The sequence below is a fragment of the Mus musculus genome, chromosome 1 (genome assembly GCF_000001635.26).
Source record: "Mus musculus strain C57BL/6J chromosome 1, GRCm38.p6 C57BL/6J".
NCBI classification, from domain to species: Eukaryota; Metazoa; Chordata; class Mammalia; order Rodentia; family Muridae; genus Mus; species Mus musculus.
Genome location: NC_000067.6, coordinates 119116862 through 119131186, shown reverse-complemented (window position 1 = coordinate 119131186; position 14325 = coordinate 119116862). Strand labels below are relative to the sequence as shown.

At 45.5% G+C, this 14325-nt stretch overlaps 1 long non-coding RNA gene across 3 annotated transcripts; it reads left to right on the top strand.

Moving 5' to 3' along the window:
- The first annotated feature begins 4351 nt into the window (after window positions 1-4351).
- Window positions 4352-12101, top strand: Gm41934. 3 transcript variants are annotated; one of them, XR_001779338.2, is made up of 4 exons: window positions 4352-4434; window positions 5319-5504; window positions 8236-8315; window positions 10118-12101. It is a non-coding gene; the product is annotated as a predicted gene, 41934 (long non-coding RNA). The 3 variants fall into 3 exon arrangements; XR_001779337.2 differs by having other exon boundaries at window positions 8236-12101; XR_878444.1 differs by lacking the exons at window positions 4352-4434; window positions 5319-5504 and adding an exon at window positions 6117-6342 and having other exon boundaries at window positions 8236-10203; window positions 10920-12101.
- The last annotated feature ends 2224 nt before the right edge of the window (window positions 12102-14325 follow it).

Genomic DNA, 14325 nt, shown 5'->3' with positions numbered 1-14325 from the left:
AACTTGTAACAAATACAAACAAAAGAACTCGTATATTTAAAAAGTATAAAATTTGAACTAACTAGTTATTTGCTAGTAAGGGAGTTAATATTTTAGAATGTTATACACGGGGACCAGCAAGATGGCTTGGTCGAGGAAGGCACCTACCAAGGCTGAGAATATGAATCCCATCCTGAGAAGCCACATAGCAGAAGACAGCCAGACCTTGCAGGTGGTCCTCTGACCTTCACAAACATGCTGGGCACACATTCCGTCCCCCATACAAACCAACAAATACGAACGTTGTTTGTATGTTATGCCTGGTCATAAACACATTAGCTGGTTCTATTATGGTTTCCAGACCTTCTTGATGTCTCCTCCTGTACACACTGGGTCATCACACTCAATTCTTTTTAGCTCTTCTGTATTTACTTGTCTCTACATCTCTAACAGCTCCCAAATCATTTTGTTTGTCTGCTTCCCGATGTCTCTCTCCTGGGCATTTTCCAGTGTGTTTGTTACTTTTATGTTGCTCTGACCCAAATACCTAACTGAAGCAACTTAGAGAGAAAAGTTTGGTTTGGGCTCATGGTTTCAGGCTCTGATGGAAGGGAAGACATGCTGAGTGGCCTGGCCTGTCGGGGTAGAGGATGAGACAAGGCAGGTTCTCATGGAAGAAAGCAAAGAGATTGTGGACTGTAACGGGGTGGGTACAATCTTCAACAGCCAGCTCCCAGAGACCTGCGGCTGCCAGACAGGCCCCACTTCCTGAAGGTTCCACAAAGCACCCCCACAAGCTGGGGGATGGAGCCTTCAAACCCTGAGCCTGTAAGGGAAGTTTCAGGTTCAAACAGGTTCACATAGTGACTTCCAGATCTTAGGGAGTATCCTTTCTCCAGCTCTGCTGCCTATGGTCCCCACCAAACACTCCCTTCTTCCTCAAACTTTATGCAAAGACGCATGGTAACTAGATGCACTGTTTGTAACATCACTGATGATGTGACTGTTCATACTGCATGGTGGGCTACATCAGCTTTTCCTTCTGTGGACAGTCTCACCCCTAGAAGATAACAGTTGATTTATTGTGCCCCGATACTCATTGTTAATTCTATCTAAATGATCAGTTGTCTGCCTCGGCACTCCCCCCCCCCCTTTCTGTCATGTGTCATACCACTTCTATCAATGTGCCTAAGTCCTTTCTGGAACCTTTTGACACACCAGGCTGGATTCTGCCCTTCCTGATAGGCTCATGGCCACAAGCCTGTTCTCTCTCTTGTCCGTGACCCTGAAGAATCCCTCAGTGGCTCTCCTGATCTCCATTCTGTGTCTTGCTTTACTCCCCTGTTTGGGTGGAGCCTCTCCTTAAGTAGCTTTCTAAGAAATGGTGTTTGACAGAAGTGGATGCTCACAGTAAGCTATTGGATGGATCACAGGGCCCCCAATGGAGGAGCTAGAGAAAGTACCCAAGGAGCTAAAGGGAACTGCAACCCTATAGGTGGAACAACAATATGAACTAACCAGTACCCCGGAGCTCTTGTCTCTAGCTGCATATGTATCAAAAGATGGCCTAGTCAGCCATCACTGGAAAGAGAGGCCCATTGGACTTGCAAACTTTATATGCCCCAGTACAGGGGAATGCCAGGGCCAAAAAGGGGGAGTGGGTGGGTAGGGGAGTCGGGGGGGGGTATGGGGGACTTTTGGGATAGCATTGGAAATGTAAATGAGGAAAATAACTAATAAAAAATTAAAAAAAGAAAAAAATGGTGTTTGAGAGGTTAAGTCTTGGGATGTGGCATATTTAAAATGTGCTTGACTGGTGTCTACGGCTAGATACAGTGCTCTCAGCTGGTACAGTCTATGGTCCCTACATGGTCCCAGTGAGACCTCTCTTCTGGGAAGAGTGTTCTTGCGCAACACGCCCCCCTCAGTCAGTTTGTGACTAATAGGATGTGGACAGGGGTGGAATGTTACTTCTAAGATTAGATTATAAGAGCTGCCATGGGTTCTTTTGATGCTGTGGATTTCTGAGAGAAGCCACATCATGAGCAGCCCCATGACCAGGACCTGAAATGTCCTGCCAACTGCCACATGAGTGAACTTAGAAACAAATTTGCCAACCCCAGGAAGATGGCTCTGTTGGTGAAGTCTTCTCAAGCAAGAACAAGGGCCTGAGTTTAATCCCATGATCTCATAAGAAAAAAGCCTACTGTGGTGACACATGTTTATAATTCTGACATACACAGCTTGCTAAGGAATGACATGTGAGATGTCCTCCAGCCTCCATAGTATGTGTGCACGTGTGCACACTATACACATGAGTATGGTCTTGTGTGCAACCTTGTGAGAGGCCCTGAACTGGAAGAGTCATGCTAAGCCACACCTGACTACTGACCCTCAGAAGCTATGAAAAAAATGCATGCTTTTTTAAGCCTGTTGGTTTTCGAACAATTCATCATGCCTCACAAGTAGATGGTCAATGTAGTTGAAGGGTTTTTTTCCCTTCATATTTATGTGTGTTTGTATATGTATGATTGTGTGTGTATGTGTATGTGTGTGTTTACATATGCACGTTTATGAGTATGTATTATGAATGTTTGTGTGTGTTTGTATATATGTATGTTTGTGTGTTTGTATATGTATGTATGTGTTTGTGCATGAATATATGTTTGTGTGTGTATGTATGTTTGTGTGTGTGTTTGTATATGTATCTTTGTGTGCTTATATATGTATCTGTGTGTGTATATATGAATAAGTGTGTTTGTATATGTATGTTTGTGTATGTGTATATATGTATGCGTGTGTGTATGTATGTATATATGTATGTTTATGTGTCTGTGTGTGTTTCTATATGTATGTGATGTATGTGTGTATGTATGTATATGTGTGTATGTATGTATGATTGTGTGTGTGTGTGTGTAGTACACATGCACCTGGAAGTCAGAGATTAATGTCAGATGTCTTTCTCAATCACACTTCATCTTGTTTTGTGAGACACAAACAGCTAAGCTGGCTGAGCTACAGGGATTCTCCTGTTCCCACTTCTCCAGTACTGGAGTGGCAGTCACATGCTGCTGTGCCCAGCGTTTCTGTGGGTGCTGAGAATCCATCTGAGGCTTGTGGCCAAGCACTTTACCTGTGAGCCATCCCCTCAGCCTTTCACAAGTTTGAGATCATTCCTCTGACACCAAGCTTCCTAGAGCTGCTGTTGTGAAATCCAAAACAAGTGTGAGTCTTAAGTGCCTGTGCATGGACTCTTCGCCCCCTCCCCCAACTCTACTCCCAGAAGCCTTGGTGGTGCCTCCTCTACGCCAACGTGTAACAGCACAGTGGTTTGTTCATTGCACTGGGCCCTGGAGGCCATTTTGGTTGGGGAATCATGCCTTAAGTTCTAAGAAATTTCCATGTACAAACTCATGAAAACTTAGTTCTCTCCCCTGCCCTCCATGTTCTCTGTCCACACTGCTGGAAAGTCTCCACGATTCATGCTTTGAACCTATTGCCCTGTTCCTTATTTTCTCAGTCACGGTTTGGTTCTCCACTTCTGTGAGCTTTACTCTGTGCTCAGTAAGTTCTTTACCTTTCCATTTTTTTAAAGTGTGTTTATTTGTTTAAGCCCTGGGTGGCCTACAACTCACTTTGTAGACCGAGCTGGCCTGTGTTCGCTTTTATGCTGTGATCCCTGAGCGTTTCCTTTTCACATAGAATAGCATTAATTGAAGGTTTGTCATTATTAATGTATCTTCATAGATAGATAGATAGATAGATAGATAGATAGATAGATAGATAGATTATAGACTATAGATAGGTGATAGATAGATACCTGTATTCATGGATGGATGGATGGATGGATGGATGGATGGATGGATGAACAAAAGACAGGTCAGTAAATGCATGGATGAGTGGATGAAGAGATACACACATAGATAGATCAATAGATCGATTGATCGATTGATAGATAGACAGACAGACAGACATAATAGACCTCCCCCCACCTCTTTCTCTCTACCCAGTGCTGAGAATGAAGCTATCAGTCTCGATATTTTTCATGCTCAGCAAGCATTCTACCATGAGGGAGCCTCTGACTCCTCTGCCCTGGAATTACAAGTGTGCACCACCACACCCAGCATTTCCTAATACGAGTTCTGGGGATCAAAAATGGGACCCCACGCTTCTGTGAATCATCTCCCTAGCCCTGTCATATTCTTTTGATTGCTGATAGTGGCACCTTGTGCTGTTTAAAAAAACACAGCACCTCTGAGCATATACATTTCACACCAGCCCAGCCCTTTGCTTTGCTACTCTTTTGCTCTCATGAAGCCACCTTGCATTGAACTGATGTTGTTCTTGATCTTCTTACTGCCTTTCTTCTTTCCTTAGGTTTAATTACTGTGTTTTCTCCAACCCCTTTAGATGAAAATTGAGACAATTAAGCTGTCCAACCCAAGATCAGTGATTGTAAGTTATCTGTTCTATGTGCCTTGCATCCTGATTGGTTTTTGTTTTTATCACAATCATAGACACATCTGGGAAGATGGAATCTTAATAGAGAAAATGCCTCCATTGGATTGGCCTGTAGGGCACTCTCTTGATTAATGATTATGTAGAAAGACTCTGCCCACTGTGAACGGTACAGTACCTGGGCAGGTAGTCTTGGGTTGTATAAGAAAGCAAACTAAGGGGCATGATGGTGCACAGTTTTAATCCTAACACTCTGGAGGCAGAGACAGGAGGATCTCTGTATTCAAACCTGCCTGGTCTACACAATGAGTTCCATGGAAGTCAGGACTACATGGAGAGACTCTGTCTTTAAAAAGAAAGAGGAGGGCAGGGGAAGGAAAGAAGGGAGGATGTAAGAAAGGAGGGAGGGAAAGAAAGGAGGGAAGGAAAGAAAGAAGGGAGGGAAAGAAGGGAGGGAGGGAGGGAGGAAGGAAGGAAGGGAGGAAGGAAGGAAGGAAGGAAGGAAGGAAGGAAGGAAGGAAGGAAGGAAGGAAGGAAGGAGAAGAAAAGCAAACTGAGCAAGCCATGAGGAGCAGCCTCGTGAATAGCATCCTGCCATGCTCCTGCCTCCAGGCTCCCACACTGAGGTCTTGCCCTGATTTCTGTTAGTGGTACAGTGTGACCTGAGAGTTGTAAGCTCAATAAACCCTCTCCTCCCCCCAGTTTATTCTGGCTATGGTGTTTATCACACCCTGAAGTCTTTCTATCACATTGGCTGTGTGTCTCTCTGGTTGCATATTGCATGTTAGCTTTCATTCAGTTTGAGATGTTTTATCATTTTCCATGTGATTTAGGAGAATCCAAACGTGGGGTTTTAAATAGCCCCTTTCTGTTCTTGTTAGCTTCTGGTTCAATTCCACCGTGGTCAGAGATGAGAGGCATGACTTCACCTCTGTGGACTTGTTCGGACTTGTTCTGTGGCCCAGCACTCGTCTTACTTTGCTAAGCACTCACTGGAAAAGAACATATGTTCTCCAGCTGCTGGGTGCCCTGCTGCTCCCTGACGCCTATGAGGTCACACTAGTCCTGTGAGTCACGTTTTCTGTATGCTTTTTTGACTTTTTAAATGTGAATTTTTTTTCCTATCCATTGCTGAAAGATATTGAAATCTGAGGCCAGGATTACAGGTTTTCTTTTTTCCTTTGTCTCCCTACAATTTTATTTTCTGCTTTAAGTATGGCTGGTCTGTATTAGTAGGGGTGTACAGGCTTACAATTGGCCTCTTCTCCTCGATATAGTCCTTTTATTGTCAAGACATGCCCTTCTTTATCTCCATTACCATAGCTGTCTCTCAAGTTGAGGTTTGGATATAAAATGTCTTTCAAAGGCTCCTGTGGGCCAAGAAGCAGGAGTGGGTGGGTTGGGGAGCAGGGTGGGGGGAGTGTATAGGGGGCTTTGGGGATAGCATTTAAAATGTAAATGAAGAAAATATCTAATAAAAAAGAAAGAATATAAAAAAAAAAAAAACAAAGGCTCCTGTGTTTGAATACCTAGTCCCCCAGTTGGTGGTGCTGTTTGGGGAAGTAAGAGAAACTTTGGGAGATGGAGTCTGGAGGCAGGGAGTAGATCTCAGGGAGTGGGATTTGAGATTTCATAGCTTTGTCCCACTTCCTGTTTGCTTTCTGCTTCCTGCATGTGGTGCAATGTGATGTGCAGCTTCCTGTTCCTGTTGACAGCTTCCTGTTCCTGTTGCCATGGCTTCTCGGCCTATTGAGATGTTTTCTCTGCTGTGAAGGACTCTATCTCTTCTCCACCTAAGCTGGTGTCCTCGGGATGTTTTATTAGAGCAACAGAAAAGGAACTAGTGCAGAAATATGCTGTGTCATACTGACGGAGCCAAACTTTCATCTGGCTGGTGGTATCACGGTACACTGTTTGGTTTAGTTTGTTTGTTCACTTTCTACTTTTTCCTGTATTTAAAAACCGTGTTTCATACGCTGCATGACATTTTTATCCTTTAATGTCCAACCTTGAAATCTTCTGTCCCTGGACACTGGTGCTGGAGATTGGACCAGTGGCCTCCCATTGGTCTTTATGTACTTTACCATTGACCAAAACCTTCAGACTCCAAACTGTCTTTTAATAGAAACATGAAGTGGAGTTCAAATATACCATCTTGTTTCCTTTTCTCTTTAGATGTATTCCAGTTCTTTTATGGTTTGTTGTTTTGTTCCATGCGTGTGTGCTTATTTATGCATACGTATAGACGGTATACATCTTCATGGATGTGCACATATGAGTGTGTGTGCATTCACTTGAAAGTAAGTGTATTGGCTCCATGACAACATAGCTGTCTTCCTGGGTTGCTTCTCCACTGTCTGTTTCGAGACTATGTCTTTCCCTGGAGATGGGACTCTTTAATTTGACTGGATCAGCTGGTCAGTGAAGTTCAGGGATCCTCCTGTCTCTGTCTCTACACCTCCCCCACACACACACCCGTGCTGGTATGACAGATGTGTGCCACCACAGATGGCCTTTATATGGGTGTTGGGGACCCAGTCTCAGGTCCTCATGCTCATGTGGTGGGCACTTGGCTCACTGGCATCTCAGGAGCCCCTGCATTAGCCCCTTACCTCACACACTCTTTCTTCTGAGTGCCTGTGTGCTTCTTCCTTAGCACTTTTGTTAAACTTCTCATTACAGCTCTTAATTGTTAGTGTGATCGCTAACTTGAGAGTGCTAGTATTGAGTATTTGGAGGTTTCTTAGTCAGTGCCTGTATCCTTTTCCAAATGATCAGAAAGAAACTTAAAATTGGTTTATGATCATGTATCCACCCTAATGTTTTCATTTTGTTTTGTTGTTGTTGTTTTGATTGCTTGAGGGTTTTTTGTTTTGTTTTAAGACAAGGTTTCATTAAGTAGTCTTGGCTGTCCAGGAACTCAGACTCACAGAGGAGAGCAGGTTGGACTTAAACTCACAGAGATGTGTGGACCTCTCCCTTCTGAGTGCTGCCACACATAGCTCTTTTGTTTTCTTTTGAGAGAGAGAGAGAGAGAGAGAGAGAGAGAGAACACGGACATATGAAAGCTAGCAGCTGACACACATTGGTTGAGTGTTTTCTTCAGTCATTCTCTACCTTATTTGGAATCTTTTGAAACAGATCCCCCACTGAATCAGGAGCTCAGTAATTCAGCTAGCCTGAGCCCTTGAGCCCCAGGGAGTCTCCTGTCTCTGCCTCTTCAGTTCTGGGGTCACAAGCACACAGCTGGCCTTTAACTTGAGATCTATGGGGTCAGCCTCAGAAGGTGATTCGTTCCCTCCTCTCTCCAGCCCCTCTGCTCTCTTTAGAATATCTTTGAGGTCGATTATCCAGGTGGGTTTTTTTCCCCTATGTGACAGAGCAAGAAAGAGTTGTTGCAGATGACTGTGTTCTGTGCGCTGACATGAAACCTGTTTATCTGCTTCATTCTTCCTGCCGTCCATCATGAGACCATCCTATGCGGGAAGCAGGGGAAAAAAAGAGATGTGAATATATCAAGACAATGGGACAATTTGGCAGGTGGCTGAGCTACGTGAATAATGCTAAAGGAATTTCCAGAGAGTTTCCCTTTCTTAATCATGCCCTGGTATTAACTCTCTCCCACACAGGAATAATTGAATTGTACGATTCCCATGGTTCAATAGTTAACCCAACAGAACAATTATCATGGTGGTGCCCCAGCCACTGGGGACAGTAGAAGGAGGAAATTCAGGCATGTTCCCGCATCAGGCCTCAATGCCACCTTCCACACCTTCTCATTTGGCAACTTTTTTTAAGCTTACAGATTGGGCCAGCAAGATGGGTCAGTGGATAAAGTCCTGGGCCACTAAGCCTGATGACCTGAGTTCAACCCCCAGGTAGGTGATCAATGTAATTGGAAGTGTTTTTTCCTTTCATGTGTGTGTGTGTGTGTGTGTGTGTGTGTGTGTGTGTGCATGTAGACAATCAACTTCATCACGGTGTACTCTGAGCTCCACACATAGGCTGTAGCATATGTTTCCACACACACAAAACAAATAAATGTAATACAAATTTTAATTAAAATTCATTTATTAAATATACTTCAAGAAAGCAGCAGACTGGACAGTACCCAGAGTACTGCTTGAGACCAGGCATGATGGCACACGCCTTTAGTCCCAGAGCTTGGGATGCAGAGGCAGAACTCTGTGAGTTCAAGGCCAGCCTGGTCTCCAGGGAGAGTTGTAAGATGCTCCCTTAACTCCCCCCAAATTAATAAAATAATGAGAATAATAATAAATTTTACATTTTCAGTAACTCCCGCTTCTATCGGACTAGTTAGTTACTTGTGTAGAATCTGTGTGTATGTGTGTTTGTGTATGTATGTGTGTATATGTGTGTGTGTGTTCCTGTGTATAAGACAGAGGGCAGCCTCAGGTGACATTCCTCAGCCAAACCTTCACCTGGCTAGTGTTATTACGGTACACCTTCTTTTTGAGATATGATCTCTCACTGGCCTAGAACTTGCAGAATGTGCTGGGCTGACTTGCTAGTGAGCCCAAGGGTCTGTCTGTCCTGCCTGCTAGTGAGCCCAAGGGTCTGTTTGTCTGGTCTGCCAGTGAGCCCAAGGGTCTGTATGTCTGGCCTGCCAGTGAGCCCAAGGGTCTGTCTAGTCTGCCAGTGAGCCCAAGGGTCTGTCTGTCCCCATCTCCCCAGCACTGGGATTACAGGTATTTGCTACCACCATATCCACTTTTTTTTTTAACATGGGGCATGGAGATCAAGCTCAGATCTTCAGGTTTACAAGTCAAGCACTGGACCAACTGAGCCTCTCTGCACATCTGAGCTTGCTTTTAAACCAGTATTAGACTTTTAAGGATGCTACCCAAACTCCGGTTTTGATAGATCCTCTGAGATATGGGGAACAGCCCCAACCTCCTAGCATCTATGTGAGAATTAGGAGATGTCCAGGATCCCAAAGACGGGACACAATACAAATGTCCTGGTTGTCTTTCACCGGTCCTCAACTTCCCTTCTGCAAAACCGGTGTGCTGATAACTATACAGAGTTCTTTCGATCCTGTGATATGAACACCACCAATGTGAAAGATGTTTCAAATATAAAATGCTACACATGTATTTAGGTATGCCACATGTGTACAAGTGCCACATAGACCAGTGGAGCTCTTAGGGCCTGTAGACCTAGAGATCTTGGCTGGTATGAGCTACCTGTTGTAGGTTCTTGGAACCAAAGCCTGGGTCTCTCCAAGAGCAATAAACTCTCTTAACTGCTGAACCATCTCCCTAGCCCCAAACCACAGAAGATCCCACTGCCCCATATATTGCCTTGCTGTCAATCATGGTTAACCCTACTAGGTTCTTTCCAAGCCCTTGGGTTGTGACACTAGTGGCAAATGTGTCTAAGGGAAGAGAGGGTGAAAACTTTATCCTGAGCATATAGGTTCTGGTATCTTATCCACTTCATCGATACTACCAAGCCTGGGTGGCCCGACAAGCATGCAATCTTTGGGAAGGTGTTATGGAAGCCATAACACCCTGAGATCACCATTGGTGACTGTGGATAGCTCTGCCCAGCAGACCCTTGAGTCATCCCCAGGGGAGCCCCGGTCTCTCTCAACATATCTTCAAGTTTTGCTCTTGCTGTGGGTTTTTGGTTTCATGTTTTTCTTATTCCCTCCAAGTCTAGGGCCATTGCAGAGTTAAGATTATAATTGGAGATAAAAATAAACAAGGAAAAATGCTATGCAGAAAGAATATACGTGCTGAGGTAAGTGATGATTGTCTTAGTGAGCCACAAAGTGACTGATGAACTTCATACTAGAAGCCATGCTGGTTCCGCTTTGTTCCTATGGCCTTCCAAAATCCACTCAATTTCAGGGATCAGGAGAGTGCCATCTTCCTGCTGTATTAGCTATTTTTTTTCTCCTTGCTGTGATGAAATGCCTGGCAAAAGACAATTGAAGGACAGTTGACTTTGGCCCATAGATCATGGATACAGTCCATCATGGTGGGGAAGACATGGCAGCAGAGGGATGAGGCAGCTGGAACCCCACATCCACAGTCAGGGATTTTGTAAAGAGACATGAAAGCTGGTGTCTGAGAGCTCTCTCTTCCAGTCCAGGCCCCCAGCCCATGGGATGTTGCTACCCTCCTTTAGGGTGAGATTTTCTGCCTTAATTAGACTAATCTAGACTCTCCCTCACAGACGTGCCCAGAGGCTTGTTTACTGGGTGATTCTAGATCCTCTTGAGTTGACAGCATCAGCCACCAGATCTGGAATTCCTTCCTAATCTTGCTGAGCTGCTCCTCGGGACATGGTGGCTGTAGACACCCATCTAATCCCTAAGATTTTCCCACAACCCCCAGGGTGTGGCCAGGATGATGCAACCCTGAGAAATTCACATGCCACCTCTACGACAAGACCTTTACATTTTCACCCGTAACTTTATCTGTAAATGGCAGATGATGACATCTTCTTTGCAGGGTCCTCTCTGGATAAGAGGAAATAACCAGAAGACTGTGGTGCACAGGAGGCCTGAGGATCCCCTGGTAGCTCCCACCAGATGCCTGGCCTCCTGAGTTCTTCAGAGTCCTTTCAGGCCTTCTCTGCCGCCACTGCTCCCCCTGCCAGACAGCAGATGGTGCTGTCAGACGCAGAGAGAGGGCAACAGGAGCCAATGAGAGCCAATGAGAGGAAGGCAGGCAAGCTAATGGGCGGACCCAGACCTGACCACTCGAGGGCACCCCAGCTCCTGCCCCAGCCTCTGCTGGTGCACCAGCAGTGGGCTAGGCCAGCCATTGACTCTCCTCCCACCCTGGAGGAGCAGGAATGAATTAGTCTGTCCTCAGCAGGGTCTGAGAAGGAACTTTATTGGAAGTATTAGAAAGGACAGCTAGCTCTCTAGTTCTCCAAACTAAACAACACAGCTGGTGCAGATTGCCTGCTGCCTGGGGTGCACCAGAGAGCCTCGGAGCAGGAGCCAGGGCGCTTCTGCCTTATCGGCCTGGAGCAAAGTCAATCGGTGCCCTTTGGTTGTAGCCTTGCACCTTTCTGTGGACCCCACATCCCCTTCTGGAGCCTCACCTTGCCTTGCAGCCACAGGCCCGTCATCCCCATTTTCTAGCTCCCTTCACCCATCACCAGGGTCTTTAGGAACCTGGCTCAATACATAGTTATTAATTTGTGTGTGGGCCACTGCCAGACTGCATGTTACCTCCAGCAGAGAAGGGACAGGGTTGGCTGTGCATCAGTATCTCAGGCACAAAGTTGACACTCAAAGAATACATGCTGAATGAATGAGACAATCAGTCAATCAAAAATATGGTACTGGGGGATGAGCAGAATGGCTCGCTTGATAATGTTCTTGCTACACAACTTGAAGACCTGTTAGATGCCCAGAGCTCTTGGTTAAAAGCTGAGTGTGGGGGGTTGTTCTTATGATCCAGTACCAGGAGGCACAGACAGGTAGGGTCAGGATCCCTGGGGCTCACTAGCTAGTCAGCCTAGCCTCCTCAGTGAGTTCCAGGACAATGAGACCCTTTCTCTTAAAAAAAGAGTAGACAGTGTTCCCAGGAACTACACCCAAGGCCTATACAGACAGGCACATACACATGCACCTGTGGGACATTCACATACACATGCACCTGTGGGACATTCACATACACATGCACCTGTGGGACATTCACATACACATGTGGGACATTCACATACACATGCACATGTGGGACATTCACATATACATGCACATGTGGGACATTCACATACACATGCACATGTGGGACATTCACGTACACATGCACATGTGGGACATTCACGTACACATGCACATGTGGGACATTCACATACACATGTACATGTGGGACATTCACATACACATGCACATGTGGGACATTCAAATACACATGCAAATGTGGGATATTCAAATACACATGTGGGACATTCACATACACATGCACATGTGGGACATTCACATGCACATGTGGGACATTCATATACACATGTGCGACATTCATGTACACATGCAATGTGGGACATTCACATACACATGCACATGTGGGACATTCACATACACATGCACCTGTGGGACATTTACATACACACGCACCTGTGGAACATTCACATACACATGCACCTGTGGGACATTCACATACACATGTACCTGTGGGACATTCACATACACATGCACATGTGGGACATTCACATACACATGCACATGTGGGACATTCACATACACATGCACATGTGGGACATTCACATACACATGCACATGTGGGACATTCACATACACATGCACCTGTGGGACATTCACATACACATGTGCATGTGGGACATTCACATACACATGCACCTGTGGGACATTCACATACACATGCACCTGTGGGACATTCACATACACATGCACATGTGGGACATTCACATACACATGCACCTGTGGGACATTCACATACACATGCACATGTGGGACATTCACATACACATGCACATGTGGGACATTCACATACGTATGCACCTGTGGGACATTCACATACACATGCACCTGTGGGACAGACACATACACATGCACATGTGGGACATTCACATACACATGCACATGTGGGACATTCACATACACATGTGGGACATTCACATACACATGCACATGTGGGACATTCACATACACATGTGGGACATTCACATACACATGCACCTGTGGGACATTCACATACACATGCACATGTGGGACATTCACATACACATGCACCTGTGGGACATTCACATACACATGCACATGTGGGACATTCACATACACATGCACATGTGGGACATTCACATACACATGTGCATTCATGTACACATGCAACTGTGGGACATTCATATGATGCCCCAGATCATTTTTTTTCCTGAGACAATATTTCTCTGTGTTCTCAGACTTTGCTGGAACTCACTCTGTAGACCAGGCTGACCTCGAACTCAGAGTTCTGCCTGCCTGTAACTCCAGAGTGCTGGGATTAAAGATTGCATCACTACCATCTGGCTCCAAGACCATTCTTATTGTTGGCTGCTGAGTACAACCAATAGCCTAGGGTCCACAGTCCCTGAAAGGAACCGGCGTGTGTTCCAGGGAGCACTGGGGCACTCTTCCATTAGACAGCAGCCTGTAGAGTGGTGCCATCCAAACAGCTTTTAGTTTGGTTCTCATTCAGCTAAAATGGAGCAGCTCCTGCTAGTATCAGTAGGCCTGAGGAACTTTCTAGATGCTCAGAATTGCTAAATATTGTATTAATATGTTGCTGAGTTAAGGAGATATACGCTTGTCAAATAATAATGAAAGTGGGTTTGGGTTGGGTCATGGCTCAGTTCGTAGAGTGCTTGCCAAACACACACAAAGCGCTGTGTTCCATCATCAGCTGCATAAACCTGGATTGTATGGTTGTGCACAGCTATAATCCCAGCACTCTGGAGGTGAAGGCAGGAGGATCAGAAGGGCAGGAGGTCACATATTCATCTGTGCAGAAAGGTGGAGACCAGTGGATAACAGCCTTTGCTGTGTGAGCCTGAAGACCAGAGTCCAGTCCTATGAACCATGTTTGAAAAGGAGGGTGGGAGAGGCAGAGCGACAAGCACTCCAGTGACAAGACAGAGGACAAAAAGTAGAGCAATGTCTGTGATCCTAGAACTCAGTGGCAAGATGAAGGACAGAGAGGTGGAACAATGTCTGTGATCATAGCACTCCAGTGACAAGACAGAGGACAGAGAAGAGAGAATTGGAGAGAAGCTCAAGGGCCAGTAAGCCTGGAGTGTGAAGGTCAGTGGCAGAATGCAAGACCCTGCCTAGACCAGATGCAAGGCAAGAAACCAGTTTCCCAAACTGTTGTCCTCTGACCTCCACACATGTGCGATGAGTTAACT